Consider the following 16,900-nt stretch of genomic DNA (forward strand, 5'->3'; position numbering starts at 1 on the left):
AAAAGGAGAAGAAGGAAAAGAAGAAGGAGGAGGAGGAAGAGGATGGGGTGAGGGTAGTGGAGGAGGGGGAGCAGGAACCCCAGCAGCAGCAGTGACAGAGGACAAATGGGGCCCTCAGAACCAAAGTATTTACTATCCTTTTACAGAACAAGTGTGAAGACCCACATTATGCAATAAAAAATGACGTTGTCCCACTTGCACGGTTTGTCTCCAGAATGCACATTTATTTATGCTGTAAATTAAAATATTCTAGACTTGCATATGTCTTTCTTAAAAAAACTGAAAGACAGCTTTAATTTATTTTTTTTTCTCTTACTTAAACTGTCTTAATACGTTGGAAAAAAAGTTTTCCACGTATAGAGGGTGCTCAAAAAAAGACTGCTCTCTTGTTCATTTGCCTGATTGAACTCAGATCTGTTCACCTCCCTTTAATGGCAGGATTCTTCCAAGGCTTTATTCCCGAAAGAGCAATCTTCATCATCAGTCTGTCTGAATAGAATCTGCTCCTGTGGGTTTGGATGTTCCTTACAAATAATCACAAATTCATACAGTTTTACCCTAACCACGTTTTTGAGTATATTCATTGACTTATCCATTATTAATCAGGTATCAGCTTGGTGCCAGGCAATGTGCTGGTCATTGTTTCCTATGACCCTCCATCTCTCTTACCTCAGAGCCTCATTTTCATATCATGCTGAACTAAGGAAAAACCCCTGCATCTGCTTTCTCTCCTTCCTGCGTTGGTCCTTTCCACAGCGAGTGACCCTGCATGCGTTGTTTGGAAGGAGAATTTAATTCACTTCTCAATTACTTTGCTTGATGTATGTATGACTTCATTCATTAGAATCTTGGCTAGGTGAGGTAGTAGGAAAAGGTAAGCGTATAAAACCATAACCTTCATACATTAGCCAGTTTCCCCAAAATGTATAAAGGTACTGGTATTTTTTTGTGTAGCACAGAACAACCTTAGGAAATAGTATTTTTTAAAAAGGGCTTTTAATCTCCAAGGTAAAATAAAGGTGTACTATAAAGCCATATGGTAATACTTTACAACAGCTGGGCTGAGATAGTGTACTGCTAATTTGCACAGTTCTTTTATGTAAGTTAAATGTATTTCTTTTGCTTAATGCAGTTCTGAAGGCAAGGGTATTATTAATTGCTAATGCTGCCCCTGGTATTCCGATATTCACTGCTAATTATATAAACCAGCATACTTCAGTCTTAGTGAACCATTTTTCTTCTGCTCTGAGATATTTGATCAGAAGGAATTCCACCTCTGGAACAACTTGTATTAGGTTAGCCCTCTGGGAAAGTTCTAATTTACAAGATCCTTACTAAAAAAATCAAATCTGTTTCAAAGAGATTACATTATAAATGTAAACTTCCTAATGAGCTTGAGTGAAACGCTGTGGGCTACAACTGGTGAACTTTGAAAGTTTTTACCCTTTTCCTTTTCCTATATATATATTTTATGTAATCTGTATCCTAAGTCCTATAAAGAGACCAGCTGTTACTCCCAGTGAACTGATGCTTGTAGCCAAATCCTACATTTTCCCTGATATAGATGATCCTTCCCTTTTTATTCTTTTCCTTAAAACAATGTTTACTACTAATAAAAACAGCTAACACTGTGCTGATTATACACCAGATCCCAGGCTCAGTAAGCACTTTTGCATAAACTACCTCATCTGGTATTCATAAGTTAAGTAACTTACCCAAGGTCTCTTAACTCTTAATTAAAGATTAAAAAAATGTGGTGCTTGAGCTTGCTAGAGATTGAGATAGTAAAGAACATACTAAGCATGAGGAAATCAGATATAGCAATTATTTTCTTTTTTAAAAAATGACAAATATTTCCATCATTTAAATGTCAGGATACTGACTTGTGTGATTTTGGTGTTCTTTCTTTTCTTCTCTTTGCATATATGAAACAGATCAAATTGAAAATATGTCAAAGTAACATGATTTATAGATTATTCTTATTTTTATTTCAGTGTAAGTCTCAGGATAATTTTTTTGAATTTAATTTAATTTTATTATGTTATATTAGTTACCATACAATACAGCATTCATTTTTGATGTAGAGATCCATGATTCATTGTTTTCATATAACACCCTTTGCTCCATGCAATACATGCCCTCTTTAATACCCATCACCAGGCTAACCCCTCTCCCCACCCCCCTCCCCTCTAAAACCCTCAGTTTGTTTCTCAGAGTCCATAGTCCCTCATGGTTCATCTCCCCCTCTGATTTCCCCCCCTTCATTTTTCCCTTCCTTCTCCTAATGTCCTCCATGCTATTCCTTATGTTCCACAAATAAGTGAAACCCTATGATAATTGACTTTCTCTGCTTGACTTATTTCACTTAGCATAATCTCCTCCAGTCCCATCCATGTTGATGTAAAAGTTGGGTATTTCATCCTTTCTGATGGCTGAGTAATATTCCATTGTATATATGGACCACATCTTCTTTATCCATTCATCTGTTGAAGGGTATCTCGGCTCTTTCCACAGTTTGGCTATTGCGGACTTGCTGCTATGAACATTGGGGTGCATATGGCCCTTCTTTTCACTACATCTGTGTCTTTGGGGTAAATACCCAGTAATGCAATTGCTGGGTCATAGGGTAGCTCTATCTTTAATTTTTTGAGGAACCTCCACACTGTTTTCCAAAGTGGCTGTACCAACTTACATTCCCACCAACAGTGTAAGAGGGTTCCCCTTTCTCTACAACCTCTCCAACATTTGTTGTTTCTTGCCTTGTCAATTTTTGCCATTCTAACTGGTGTAAGGTGGTATCTCAATGTGGTTTTGATTTGGATTTCCCTGATGGCTAATGATGATGAACATTTTTTCATGTGTCTGTTAGACATTTGTATGTCTTCTTTAGTCTCAGGATAATTTTTGAGTGATTACTTATCCTGATAAATACTGTCCCTTGACTGACAAATGCCTTGTACACAATTCCTTATGTGTATGGCTGTAGAATATGAAAATATTCATATTGGTGTCTGGCACTAAGCTTTTTGCAAAAGACCAGTGGTCTGTATTTCACGTGACTTGGGTTCAAGGTCCAAATTAATTGCTATTATTACATGTATGACCCTGGACAAATCTCTTCATGTCTGTGGACTCCAATTTCTTTATGTAAGAGTGAAAGAGAATAGTTGAGTTTTACTGTCTCTAAGATAACTTATAATTTCAAAATTCTATGAAGTTTTTCTGAGATAACAGTGGCTTTGCACAGAGAGACTTCTTTTTTTTTTTTTTTTTGGTGTGTGAGAGTAAGCTTTATTTCTACTCTCAAACGCTTACAACTTTGCATAAAGCCCTACCTCAGAGATGGCAGAAACTGTAATAAATGATCCACCCCCCCACACACAACACAGTGAATTTTAATGTCCCACCCCCCTTTGGGGGAAGGGAGGTTACACTACACACTTTTGGAGATGCCCCAAAGGTTGTCTGGCACTTTGGTACAGAAAGGATTTGGTCCGATTTCTTGCTGGCTTAGGATACTAAAAGGCACAGAAAGTTGGTTGCTCAACCCCTCTGGGCTAGGGTGGGGCAGAAGGTAGACAGGGAGGTGGTCTGGGACAGAAGGGCAGACCATGGGTGTGGGCTCAAGTTCTGGACGACAGAGGTGGTTAATCCTGAGTGGCTGCTGGGGTGGCTGAGGGCAGCCTGAGTGCTCAGGGTGGGTAGATGCTTCTCTGGTGGCCTTCGTCTGCCCAGTCTACCAGCTCACTGCTCTGAAACCATAGCTGGATCTCCCTCTGGGCCCCCTCCACGGAGTCGCTGGCATGGATGATGTTCCTGCTGATGTGGATGCTGAAGTCCCCCCTGATGGTGCCAGGGGCAGCCTCAGCTGAGTTGGTGTGTCCTACCATGGCCCTTGAGGAGCAGACCACATTGGGGCCTTCCCAGACCATGGCCACCACAGGGCCAGAGGTCATGTAGCTAATGAGGGCTGGGTAGAAGGGCTTCCTCTGCAGATCATGGTAGTGCTCAGCAAGGACTCTCTCTGGCGCCTGCAGCATCTTCATCCCCACCAGCTTGAAGCCCCTCCTCTCAAAACGCTGGATCACATCCCCAGCAAGCCGCCACTGCACCCCATCTGGCTTCACTACAACCAGGGTCTGCTCCCGGGTCCAGGAGGACCCTCCCGAGCTGGGGCGTGCGAGCAGACTTGGGCCCAGGTTGCACAGAGAGACTTCTTAACTGAACTTTTGTATTGATGGCAGTGTAGAAGAGAGTTAATTCCAAGGAGAAGCTGCCCGTTGGTAGAAACAGAAAGGCAGAGGAGGGAGGAACTTCTAAGCCATCATCCTTTGATAACTACTCAACTTTTTCACACTCTGTCCTTTCCTCACTTGCTTCCTGCTGTCCTTAAGCAAACCAAGCCTAATGCACTTCCTGTTCCTTCCTCGCCCAGATGCAAAAGGTTTAATATCAATACCTCTTCACTCCCATCTGATTCTCAGTGTATCTCTTAAAAGAAAAGGAACTGCTAAAGGCACCTGAAAGCTTGCATCGCAGCCTCAAGCCCGGCCTCACTTTGAGTAGTCACCATTCACTGTCAAGGGCACTTTTCAGCCCCAGTATAGGGAAAGAGATGTGAAAGAGGAATCAGCTCTGAACTTTATCAGTAGTTTCTGGGCACGCCACAAATAGATAGAAATTAGAAATGAAATTCTCTTCACCGTGGATGATAGAAGTTAATGTTACTCAAGATGTAGATGGAAAGGGTGGAGGAGATTCAGAAGGAGGGAGATAGTGAAAAAAGAGAAAAAGCAGGAGAAAAATTTTGTGAGTGCACTGCATGTTGAAATAATCTATCAAGTAATAGTTTGCAGATAGAGTTATTTTTCTACTCTAACCTATTGAAGTTTGGGCTCTAATTGAGGGTTTCTCTTTTTTCTCTTAGCATAGGCAGCATTCAGTATTCATGAATTTTGCTTTTTCTAAAGGTACCCTATGCTTCCTTTCTATATATAAAGAGGTTTGCCTATAAGTCCTAAAACTGGATAAATCCTTACAGTAATGGGTATATCAATTGGGGTAAAGAGGTGCTAATTTAGAGAGGTTAAATGTATATTCTGAAATGTTGGTAATTAGGGAAGGTAAAAGACATCTCCTGCATAATTTTTCTAAATAGCCACTCTGCCTGGCTTTCTTAAATACCCATAATAATATGCAGCAGAAAGTAACAAATCAGAGGGCCAGACCTGTGCCCTCTTTTGTGGAGTCAGTAACTATTTCAACCTCAGCTGGCTCTGACCCCTGCCTCCTTCCCCGTTCATAGTACCCTCTGTGTATGTGTGAGTGGTGTTACTTTCTGCTTTGAAGAATTCTGAGATGAAATGGGATGTAAGCTCTCCTCTCCTTCCTTTTCTTCTGATATTATTGTCATTATTCTGAATCTAATGATATGGAGAAAATGGAGTTTTCTGAACAGCTATGTGAGAATTTCTTTGTAGGGCAAGCTGAGCTCTGCTGAGAAGATATTTTGAAAAGGCTACGGTGGGGAAGAAGCTAGACTGGGACTGGCATTTAGGTTGGTGAAGGAACACTTCAAAGAGGGAAAGGAAAAGAATTGGTGCTGAACACCATGTGGGAAGAATGGTTAGAGCTGTGTGACCTTGTGGTTGGCAGCAGGAAGGAAAGACTTGGCAAAGAGAAATGTCTATTTTTTTTTAATGAAATGCCAATGGGCTGTGAGATGTTACCTACCCACCCCAAGCCACAGTTCCATAAAAATTCAAAAATAATATACTAAATAGGCTTGCATTTCTTATGCAAGACAGTGGAAGGAGTTGTGTTTCAGGTCAAGATTGGCATTGACTGGAACATATCCAAAAAAATGGAAAGGAACAGTTGACATCATGGTGTTATTATTCTGAGGCCAAGGTTTTTAATGGATTTCTGGAGGAAATTTCTCTCAGCTTTAGAAGTTTCCTACCATGGACACCCACAGCATAGGCACCAGATTCAGGTAAGAAATGTTCTTAGAAAGAGCCTCAGACAAGTATGAAGAGGGTCAGAGGCACAACAAAGGTGCAGACACCGATGGGTATTAACAAGTGTTTCGTCAAGTACATTAATTTCATCAATGTCTGTATAAATCTCCATTGCATGCTATTATGCCATATCCAAGCCTTGGGTCTACCTGCAGTGGTATCACCAATTATAGATTATTCAATTATATTATTTTAGTCAGGAAAATCAAGAAGGAATGAAATTCTGCGTTGTTTAAAATTTGCCAGGAATCCTCAGTCGATGAAACAACCATTTGCAAAGGCCTCTCTTCTCCATTATCCCAGTTTTAACTAAACACAGAAACTATTTTGTTAAAATGGATTGCAGACACAAAGAAAAACTATTTCCAAACCCTCCAGTCAGGTGAAAAAAGTTGCTGGCACTTTGTTCAGGGATCTACAGCAGTGTTCCCGGAGCCAGAAGCTCACACAATGCTTCCTGCCTGCCTTGCTACTAGCAGAAATGGCCGTTGGTTGGAAATAATCATTTTTAATAATGCAGATCATCACAAGAGCTCGTGGGAAATCACTCTAAATATTACCCTTGGACTTTAGTATAGAAATATAGCAAAGGGAAATTGTCCCTATGATGCTCAAGGGTTAGAATAATATGGAAAAGCCAACTCAGTTCAAATAATTTATTGTCTCTGCCATGCTTTTTGCATAGCACAGCTTAAGCTGTCATTCACCGAAGGGCTATTTATACAGTCTGAAATTCCAAAGGATTCCTGGATTTGTGTTCTTCTCCTCTCTTTAAATGATGCATAATAAGGTACTCTACAGAGGTCTTTTGTAATGAATGTGGAACTGTTTAGTTTGGGCCCCATCAAAGGGATGGAGGAACAGTAACTGGCTGTTTGAAATTTTATATTATAGAAACTATACTCTGCCACCACTTGAATTTGTTAGCATCTTTAAAATAAACTCTATCCCCAGACAAAACCAAATAAATCTTTGTATTCTTGACATTTCACTACGGAGGCCAATGAGAGGTGTAAATAGAAGTCCCAAGGAATAGAGGAAGTATTTTTCCTGGAGGGGCATTCTGGAGGAGATATGCTGGCTATTGTTGATGGTGTTTTTTTCTAAAGGTGGCCAAGTTTTCCTTGGCTTCTTTGACCTAATTATAATGCTTGCTTTCAGCTAGGCATGGCAGTGTTGAGATTTGCGTTGCAGAGTTGTCAAGCCAAATACCTGCTAGACATCTCAAACTGGATGTCCTGCAGGAGCCCCAGCTTAACGAGCCCAAACTCTTGCCTCCAATGCCCCACTCCCCGCAAGTACTTGATATTTCTCCTTCATTCCTCATTCAGCAAGTGGCAAATGATTTACCCAGCCATCCAAAACATAAACATGGGAATATAGTGTGAGGAACAATATGAGGAGAGTGGGAGACACTTGGTGAAGTCTGGGTCATGCTCACCAGATAGTTAAAGATATGGCTTTAACAAGACCAGTGGATTGTATCAATGTCAATATCCTGGTTGTGATTTTATACTGTAGTTTTACAAGGCATTATTATGGAGTGAAACTGGGTAATAGGTATACAGGATCTCTCTCTTTTATTTCTTACAACTTCATGTGAATCTATAATTATCTCATAATAATAAAAAGTAAAAAATTAGTCTCTTGATTCGGGTATAGAAATGTACATCAACAGTGCTCTTTTAAGCATAAATTCTATTTTCACCATATGATAGATGAATGTATAAAATGTGACAGCTAACTTTATTTTTTTATTATGTTCTGTTAGCCAACATACAGTACATCATTAGTTTTTGATGTAGTGCTCAACGATTCATTAGTTGCCTATAACACCCAGTGCTCTTTAAAAATATTTTTCTTCTGTTACTCTAGTCCTTTGGTTTTTCAGAGTATTGAGGAGTAAATCAGATAAAACAAAGTCCTAGGCTACTGTTTGATATCCTATACAAAAAAAAGAGGCACATGGCTGGCTCTTAGTTGACCAAGCATGCTTTCAGTGCTAAGCTTGCACTCAGTAGGTTTCTTCTTTTAGCATGTAATTCTAGCATTGAGAGGCCTTTACCTTCCCCTCCTGAAATGCAATGTGATTTTTCTAATTATGTGTGAGTCACTTTGTATCTCAGATTTCTCAAGGAGTACTGGAGAAGATTAAGATGATTCTATTTATGGATTCTGTTTTCTGCTTGATGACCACGCCTTCAATTGCTTGAATAGTTTCTGTATGCTGGATTATAGTATTATCTCTAAGACCATCTGAAGACCTCAGAATGGCAAGATATAGTGAGGGATAGTATGCCTGCTTCTTTCTATGTAATGTTTGGGGATGTGGTTTGTTAGAAATAGATGAAGAAATCAAAATGAAGGTCAATTTTACCAAAATAAACTCTCAGCCTATTAAAGTTGTACCATACTCCAAGAAGTATATCCATAATTCCTCAATCTAATGCTTACTTAAAGAAAATAAACAAAACATGCTGCTAATTTTTTTTTTTTGCAACTGATAAATTTACAACTACTTAGAATTAAAAAAAACAAACAAACAGTATTTGGGTGAGCTCTTGGTTTGTGAGTGGAATGTCCATCTACCACTTGTTTGAGGGGAAACATGGTCCTTTTTGGTGATTTAAACACAAATAAAGATGGGACCCAATAATAGATGAAATATATAAGACAAGAAAAACTTTTCTTCCTTCTGTTCTAGTAGACTGTTTAGGATTTGCTTGCATCAAGTGCTTTGATTTTCCCCTCTCTTCATTTTACATGAGAGGATATATTTATTCCCTGGAAAGCTTAATCTGTAATCAATTATATTTAACAAGTTAACTCAATTTTAAATGATATGATATAAATGAAGATTAAAGCTAATTTAAGGCAGCATTTTTTTACTACTGTTTAAATTAGCATTGGAAGAATCAGAAGGAACTATGTTTTTGATTAAGGTTTGGTTTAGGCTGAAGAGTTTCAATAAGATAATTTTCATAAAACTCTGAATTGGAGCCAATACCTGCTAAAAGATAACAGGATATATTAAAGCCATATTAGATGTTTGAAAATAAAGTTTCTGAAAACCTTTAATCAGGAAACAAACTGTGTTTGTGTGTGTTGTAAAACCTACCCCCATCTTCCACAGTTCAATGTGCTTGTACCCTTCTCTTACCTTACTCCCATTACTTGGACTCATGCCACCATCCACTATGGCCAACACTTCTGGTTTACTGACCAGCCTCCCCTATGTACAGTGTGCATTCTGCCTTAAAATTCCTGATTCATTTTTTCACACTAAAATCAAAATGATCTAAAATAGCATTCTGATCATGGCCAGTTCTCTAACACCCTCTTGTACTTCTCCATTGGCCTTAAGATGGAGTCCAAGTTCTTTGCCTTGGTATAGCAGATAGGGTCTGTCCCAGCTCAACTAATGTGATCCCTCACTACCCTTTTCTGGGTACCTCTTCCACTTACTCACTTTATGCTCTGTGAATGTGTGGAGCTTTCTCTTATCTCTTGGTCTTTGCAGTATTTTTAAACTCTTCCTGAATTATCTTCCCCCCCGACTTGCATACCTGTCATCTGACTAAGTTCCAAAAATGGCTCCAGTTATGTCTTGGAAATGAAGAATCTCCCGGGTTACAGATGATAGCTTATTTGTCTGTCCTCCCACTAAGTATGAAAGTCACTTAGATCAAGCAGTGGGTCCTTGCTCACCATTATATCTCCCTAATTTATGAGATTTAAAGATTCTTTTGATGGCAAGACACAGCAGAGTGACACTCAAATGAATGAAAGGTAGATCTTTGTTATTTATAGCTCCAAAAGAGATTAAGCTGACAGGCAGCGTCACACAGGGTCACCCTGGGACAGGTGAGCAGCAAGCTAGAGCTGTTGGGAGCAGCTTATGTATGGCAAGTAGGATGAAATTAGCTGGATTTCCCAGTCTCCTGTAGATTGACTAATTTGCCCCAAGTTGTCTGGTATCCAGCCCCTGAGTGATTAGGAAAGTGCATAGTGATCCCTGAGTGTAACCCAGTGAGGAAAGTGGTCAGGGTGTGGACATAAATTACCTGCCCTAGAAGGGAGTCTGACTGGTGTCTAGCCAGTGTCAAAACTGCACAAGCACAACATTTCCAACAAATGCATTCATGAATGAATGAGTGACAAACCAACAAAATATATCATGCTATAGTTTAGTACTTAAATTAGGTGTTTAAAATAAATATTTAATTGACACCACGAGTAAAAAAAAATGGATATACATATGCATGAGTGTATGCTACCATTTGACCCTATAATAATTATTATGCTTTTCTCAAATGTCTAGTTATTTAGAATGGACTTACAAGGGCCCAGTGTCATCTTCCAGTCACTAAGTGTCTCTGGACCTGTTTTCACACCTTTAAAATGGGTTTCAGTTTCCTTCTTAAGTAAGGAGAAGTGGTAATGAATTTGATAAATTTAAAAATATACACTTTGTATTTTCAGAAATATTCATTAGATAATTATATTTGTTCAAGGTAAAGCTACTATAAATATACTTGCTGGTTGGACCCATTTTGATAAGGTCTAGTCAAGAAATAGTTTCTAGACCTAAAAGGCCAAATTTGCTCCCTACCTTTTAAAATGTACTTAAAAATTAGCCTTTTATGAAGCAATAGTCTTCTGGAATATGAGTGCTGAAATTGCAGACAATAATGTTAACACATGAATGAAAAAAATACTTTATGTTTTAAAGTATCTTTTTTGACATCAAGAATAATGTGGATAATTTCCTTCTTCTTGCTGTAGTTGCAATTTGAGAAGCATAATAAATAAAAGTATTTGCAGAGTGTATTCAGATGAACTCTTTTCAAGAACTTTTTGAAGACAAACGCTTTTCATCCAGGGGCAAAATAAAAATGTTCTATTTAGTTGATTTTTTTCTTGAGATAATATCTTTTGTAATTTCTAGGCTTTTTTTTACATTGTTAATATTATTTACAATATGATTAAGACTGTGTTAGTCAGGGGTCTCCAGAGAAACAGAACCACTAGGATATATAGAAGAGGAGATTTATAATAGAAATTGGCTTACACAATTACGGAAGGCAAGTAGTCCCATGATCTGGTGCTGCAAGCTGGAGACCCATGAACTGGTGGAGTAATTCAGTCCAAGTTCAGGAGAAGATGGATGTCTAAGCTCAAACAGAGAGAGAGCAAATTCGCCCTTGTTCTGTTTGGGCCCTCAAAGGATTAGACTTGGACAATATTGAGCCACATGGAGGAGTGCCGTCTGCTTTATTCAGTTCACTAATTTAATAGATAATCTCTTCTGAAAACACCCTCACAGACAAACCCCCAAATAATAGTTTACCAGCCATCTGGGCATCCCTTAGCCCGGTCAAATTGACACATAAAATTAACCACCTGAAAGACCAAGAAGCTTATTCTATATCTTTCTTATTACATACCATCTTGTCTATGTAAGGTATAGACAAAAATATATTAGAAGTGAAGGGATGGAAAAGATATATCATCCTAATACCAAACAAAAGCTGGTATAGCTGTATTCATTTCACACAAAGCAGACTTCAGAACAAGGCAAATTATTAGGAATAAAGAGGGAATTACCTAACGATAAAGGGGTAGATTTTCCAAAAAGTCATAACAATGCTGAATGTATGTATTCCAGCAAGAGAGTATCAAAATACATAAGGCAAAAATTGTTAGATCTTGACAGAAAATCAGTAAGAGCAAAGTTAAACTGAAAAGCACCATCACTCAACGGTATCTAATTGACATTTATGGAACACTTCACTCAACAACAGAATACACATTCTTCACAAGCTCACATGAAACAGTCACCAAGATTGATCATGGTCAGGGCCATAAAACACATCTTAACAAATTTAAAATAAAGAAATTATACAATGTATGCTCTCACCCCACAATAGAATTAAACTAGAAATTAATAACAGAAAAATAGGTAGAAAGTCCCAAAATATTTCCACGTTTTAAAATGCACTTCTAAATAATACATGGATAGGAGTGTCTGGGTGGCTTAGTCAGTTAAGCATCCAACTCCTGGTTTCGGCCCAGGTCGTGATCTCAGGGTCCTGAAATCAAGCCCCACCTCTTGCATTGCCCCACATGGAGTCTGCTTGAGATCCTCTCTCCCTCTCCCCTGCCCCTCCTGCTTGTGTTCTTGCTATCGTTCTCTGTCTAAAAATAAAAATGAAAATAAAAATAAATAAATAACACATGGATCAAAGAAAAATCCTTAAGAGAAACTATTAAATATTCCAAAGTAAATGAAAATGAGAATACAACTGTCAAAATTTATGAGATAAAGCAAATGCAGTATTTTAGAGGGCTATTCATAGCATTGAATGCATTTGTTAGAAAAGAAGATTAATCTAAAATCAGGAATCTACGTTTCTATCTTAGGAAAGTAGGAAAACAAAGCAAATTAAATCCAAAATAATAATAAGAAAATAAATAATAAAAATTAGAGCAGAGATCAATGAAATTGAAAGTAGGAAATTAATACAGAAAATAAAAAAACAAAAAAATGGTTCTTTGAAAATATCAATAAAATTGATAAGCCTTTAGCTAGGTTAATGAAGAAAAAAAGAGAGGAGACACAAATTATGTAATAGATTAATACCTTCAAAAACATAATCTAATAAAACTGAACTTATGTATCTATTAGGGAAAGATACAGTCTGAACAGGCCTGCATCAGTTAAATAATTTTCATCAATAATTAATAATCTTCTAAAACAGAAAGGTCCAAGTCCAAATGGTTTCACTGGTGAATTATAACGTTCAAAGAAGAAATGATACTAATCTTTACAATCTCTTCCAGAAAATCGAAATGGAGGAAATACTTTCTAACTCATTCTATAAGGACAACATCACTCTCATACCAAAACCAAACAAATATAATACTAAAGAGGAAAACTGTAGACCCATATCTTTAATAAGCATGCATGTAAAATTTCTCAACAAAATATTAGGAAAGCAAATCCAACAATTTATAAAAAGAATTACATACCATGACCAAATAGAATTTATTCCAGGTATTCAAGGTTGGTTATACATTAAAAAATCAGTTCATGTAATTCATCACATCAACAAGCTAAAGAAGAAAAATATGTAATCATATCAATAGGTGAATAAAAAGCATTTGATGAAATCCAACATGCATTCATGCTAAAAATTCTCAGGAAATTAGGAAAAGAACAAACATTATACTCAACTGGTAAGAAGGTAGATTTTTCCTTCTTAGATCAGAACAAGAAAAGCTATGCCCCTCTTATTACTCTTATTCAAAATCAGACAAGAAGTCCAAGCTAATGCAATAAGAAAAAGAGATAAAATATATTCAGTTTGAGAGAGAAGAAGTAAAGCTGTCTTTGTTCACTGATGATATAATTCTCTCTATACAAATTCCCAAAGAATAGACATAAAACCTACTGGAAGGTAGCAGGATGCAATATTAATTAATATAATCTTAATATACAAAAGTCAATTGCTTTCTTAAATAGCAATAATTAGCAGTTGGAATTTGAACTGAAAAACACAAAATCAGGGGTGCCTGGGTGGCTCAGTCGGTTAAGCGTCTGCCTTCGGCTCAGGCCATGATCCCAGGGTCCAGGGGTCGAGCCCCACATCAGGCTCCCTCCTCAGCGGGAAGCCTGCTTCTCCCTCTCCCACTCCCCCTGCTTGTGTTCCCTCTCTCGCTGTGTCTCTCTGTGTCAAATAAATAAATAAAATCTTAAAAAAAAAAAAACCACAAAATCATTTACATTAGTACCACAAGACCTGAAATACTTAGTATAAATCTAATAAAATATGTACAGGAACAATATGAGAAAAACTACAAAGCTCTAATGAAAAATTAATGAAGACCAAAATAACTGGAGAGAGATTCTATGTTTGATAGATAAATTCAATATTATTAAGATATCAGTTCTTCCCAAATTTATCTATAAATTCAATGAAATCCTAATCAAAATTCCAACAACTTATTTTTGGATTATCACAAACTGATTCTAAAGTTTATATGGATGCAAAAAGCCAGAATACCCAACAGAACACTGAAGAATAATAAACTGGAAGACTCACACTAACAGACTTCAAGATTAACTATAAAGCTACAGTAATCAAGACAGTGTAGTATAGAAAAAAATAGACAAATAGATAAATAGAACAACAGAATAGAGAGCAATTCAATAGAGGTGGGATAGTCTTTCTAGTAAGTGGTTGTGGTACAATTGGACATCAAAAAATGAATCTAAACATGTGCAAAAAATTGAATCTAGACACAGATCTTACACTTTTCCTAAAAATTAAGTTAAAGTGGATCATAGACCTAAATGAAATACTATACAACTTGTAAAATATAGCATTGGAGAAAAACTGGATGATCTTCTGTTTATCAATGTCTTTTTAGGTACAATATAAAAAGCATAAATATGAAAGCAAAAGTTGATAAACTGAGTTTCTTCAAAATTAGAAACTCCTGCTTTCTGAGGAACAATGTTAAAAGAATAAAAAGACAAACTAGGAGAAAATATTTGCAAAACACACGTCTGATAAAGAAATTATACCCAAAATATATGAAGAGCTCTTAAAACTCAATAAGAAAACAATCAATCCAATTACAAAATGGACAAAAGATCTAAATAGACACTTTACCAAAGAAGATATATAAATGGGGGGCGCGCCTGGGTGGCTCAGTCATTAGATGTCTGCCTTCGGCTCAGGCCCTGATCCCAGGGTCCTGGGATCAAGCCCCGCATCGGGCTCCCTGATCAGCGAGGAGCCTGCTTCTCCCCCTGCCCACCCCTGCTTGTGTTCCCTCTCTGGCTCTCTCTTTCTCTGTCAAATAAATAAAATCTTTAAAAAAAAGGAAGATATATAAATGGTAAATTGGTGTATTAAAAGAAGTTCAGCATCATATGTCACTAGGGAATGGCAGATTAAAACAACAGTGAGATACCAGTGCACATATTTTAAAATGGCTAAGTTCCAGATCACATTCATCATCAAATTCTAGCAATGATGTAGAACAACAGGAATTCTGATTTGTTGCTAATGGGAATGCAAAATGGTATAGCCACTTTGGGAGACAATCTGGCAGTTTCTTACAAAGCTATACATAGGCTTACCGTACAAGACAGCAATTGTGCTCTTAGGTTTTTACTCAAATGAGATGAAAACTTATGTTCACACAACAGCTTGCACATGGTAGGGTATAGCAGCTTTATTTATAAGTGCCAGAAAAACAAACAAGGTATTCTTTAATGGGTGGATGGGTAAACAAACACATCTATAGAGTGTACATCCATTTAATGGAGCAATAAATACATTCATACAATTCAGTAATAAAAAAGAATGAGCTATCCAAGCTACAAAAAGACATGGAGGAACCTTAAATGCATATAGCCAAGTTAAAGAAGCCAATCTGCAAAAGCTGTATGCTATATGACTCTAACTATATTATGTTTCAGAAAAGGCAAACTATATAGATAGCAAAAAGATCAGTTTGGGGGGATTCAGGGAGAGAGAAGAAGGGATGAATAGGTGGAGCTCAGGGCATTTTTAGGCAAATAAAACTATTTAGGATACTATAAATGGTGAATATGTAACATTATGTATTTGTCAAAACCCATAAAACTATACAACACAAGAAGTGAATCTTATTGTAACTATGGACTTCAGTTAATAATGTATCAATATTGGTTCATCAGCTGTAATAAATGTACCACATTAATGCAAAATGTTGATAACAGGAGAAACTGTGTATGTGGAGTGGGGAGAGAAAGAGTAGGATATGGGAACTCTGTATGGTTCAGTTTCCCTGTAAACTTAAAACTGCTCTAAAAGTAAAATCTATTAATAAAAAATAGTAATATATGCACAGGGTAATAGTTGTATTCATTTTAAAAAGTTAAAAAACGGGAATATGTTCTTTAGACCTATAGTCCTACTTTTAATTATAGAAATATTCTTGTATTTCCTTGTGGAACATTATCTATTCACTAACATAAGCACATGTGCATGTTTTATGTACATTTATATATGTGCATATCTATAACTTTTATTTATACAACCTGAGGATGATTTTATTAATAATATAATTTGGAAATCTTTTATATAAGCACATAGAGGATATCTCATCATTTCTTAAAAATTGAGTAACATTTGTCCTATGTTGATGAATATTTTTTCATTGTTGTCATTTTCTTTTTTTTCCACTATAAACAATTCTCTGTAAGAATGCTTGTCCAAATGTCTTGTCATATTTTTTTAAGTGTGTCCACAGCAAAGATTCCTGGCTGTGGAATTGTTTGGTCAAGGGGCATGTGCATTTTAAATTTCAATAATTGTTACCAAATTCCTCTCTACATTTTGTAGCAATTTATGACATCTACTTTCCCACATCCATTTTTACCTATCCAATAGGTGAAAATTGATATCTTATTTCAAGTTTTATGTAATAATTAATTTATTAAATTAATCACAGAAGATTATTTTTTGAATTTTTAAAATTTGAGTATAGGTAACACACAATGTTACATTAGTTTCAAGTGTACAACATAGTGATTCAGCTTCTTTATACCTTATACTATGCTCACTACAGCTGTAGCTACTGTCTGTCACCATACAATGTTATTACAGTATCAGTAACCATATTCCCTATGCTGTGCCTTTTATCCTAGTGACTTATTCATTTAGTAACTGGAAGCCTGCATCTCCCACTCTCCTTCATCCATTTTGTCTATTCCCCAACCCCCTTTCCCTTTGTCGACCACCAGTTTGTTCTTTGTAATTCATAGGTCTGATTCTGCATTTCATTTGTTAAAATTCATTTGTTTTGTTTTTTAGATTCCACAT

At 36.9% G+C, this 16,900-nt stretch overlaps 1 protein-coding gene and 1 pseudogene across 1 annotated transcript in view; one reads left to right on the forward strand and one right to left on the reverse strand.

The window, feature by feature from the left end:
- Positions 1-16,900, forward strand: part of LOC118548991 (uncharacterized) — a 376,392-nt gene that overhangs the window by 207,429 nt on the left and 152,063 nt on the right. The window lies entirely within an intron of this gene.
- Positions 3,404-9,204, reverse strand: LOC118549000 (nucleoside diphosphate kinase, mitochondrial pseudogene; annotated as a pseudogene).

Source organism: Halichoerus grypus, chromosome 12 (assembly GCF_964656455.1).
Source record: "Halichoerus grypus chromosome 12, mHalGry1.hap1.1, whole genome shotgun sequence".
Classification (NCBI taxonomy): domain Eukaryota; kingdom Metazoa; phylum Chordata; class Mammalia; order Carnivora; family Phocidae; genus Halichoerus; species Halichoerus grypus.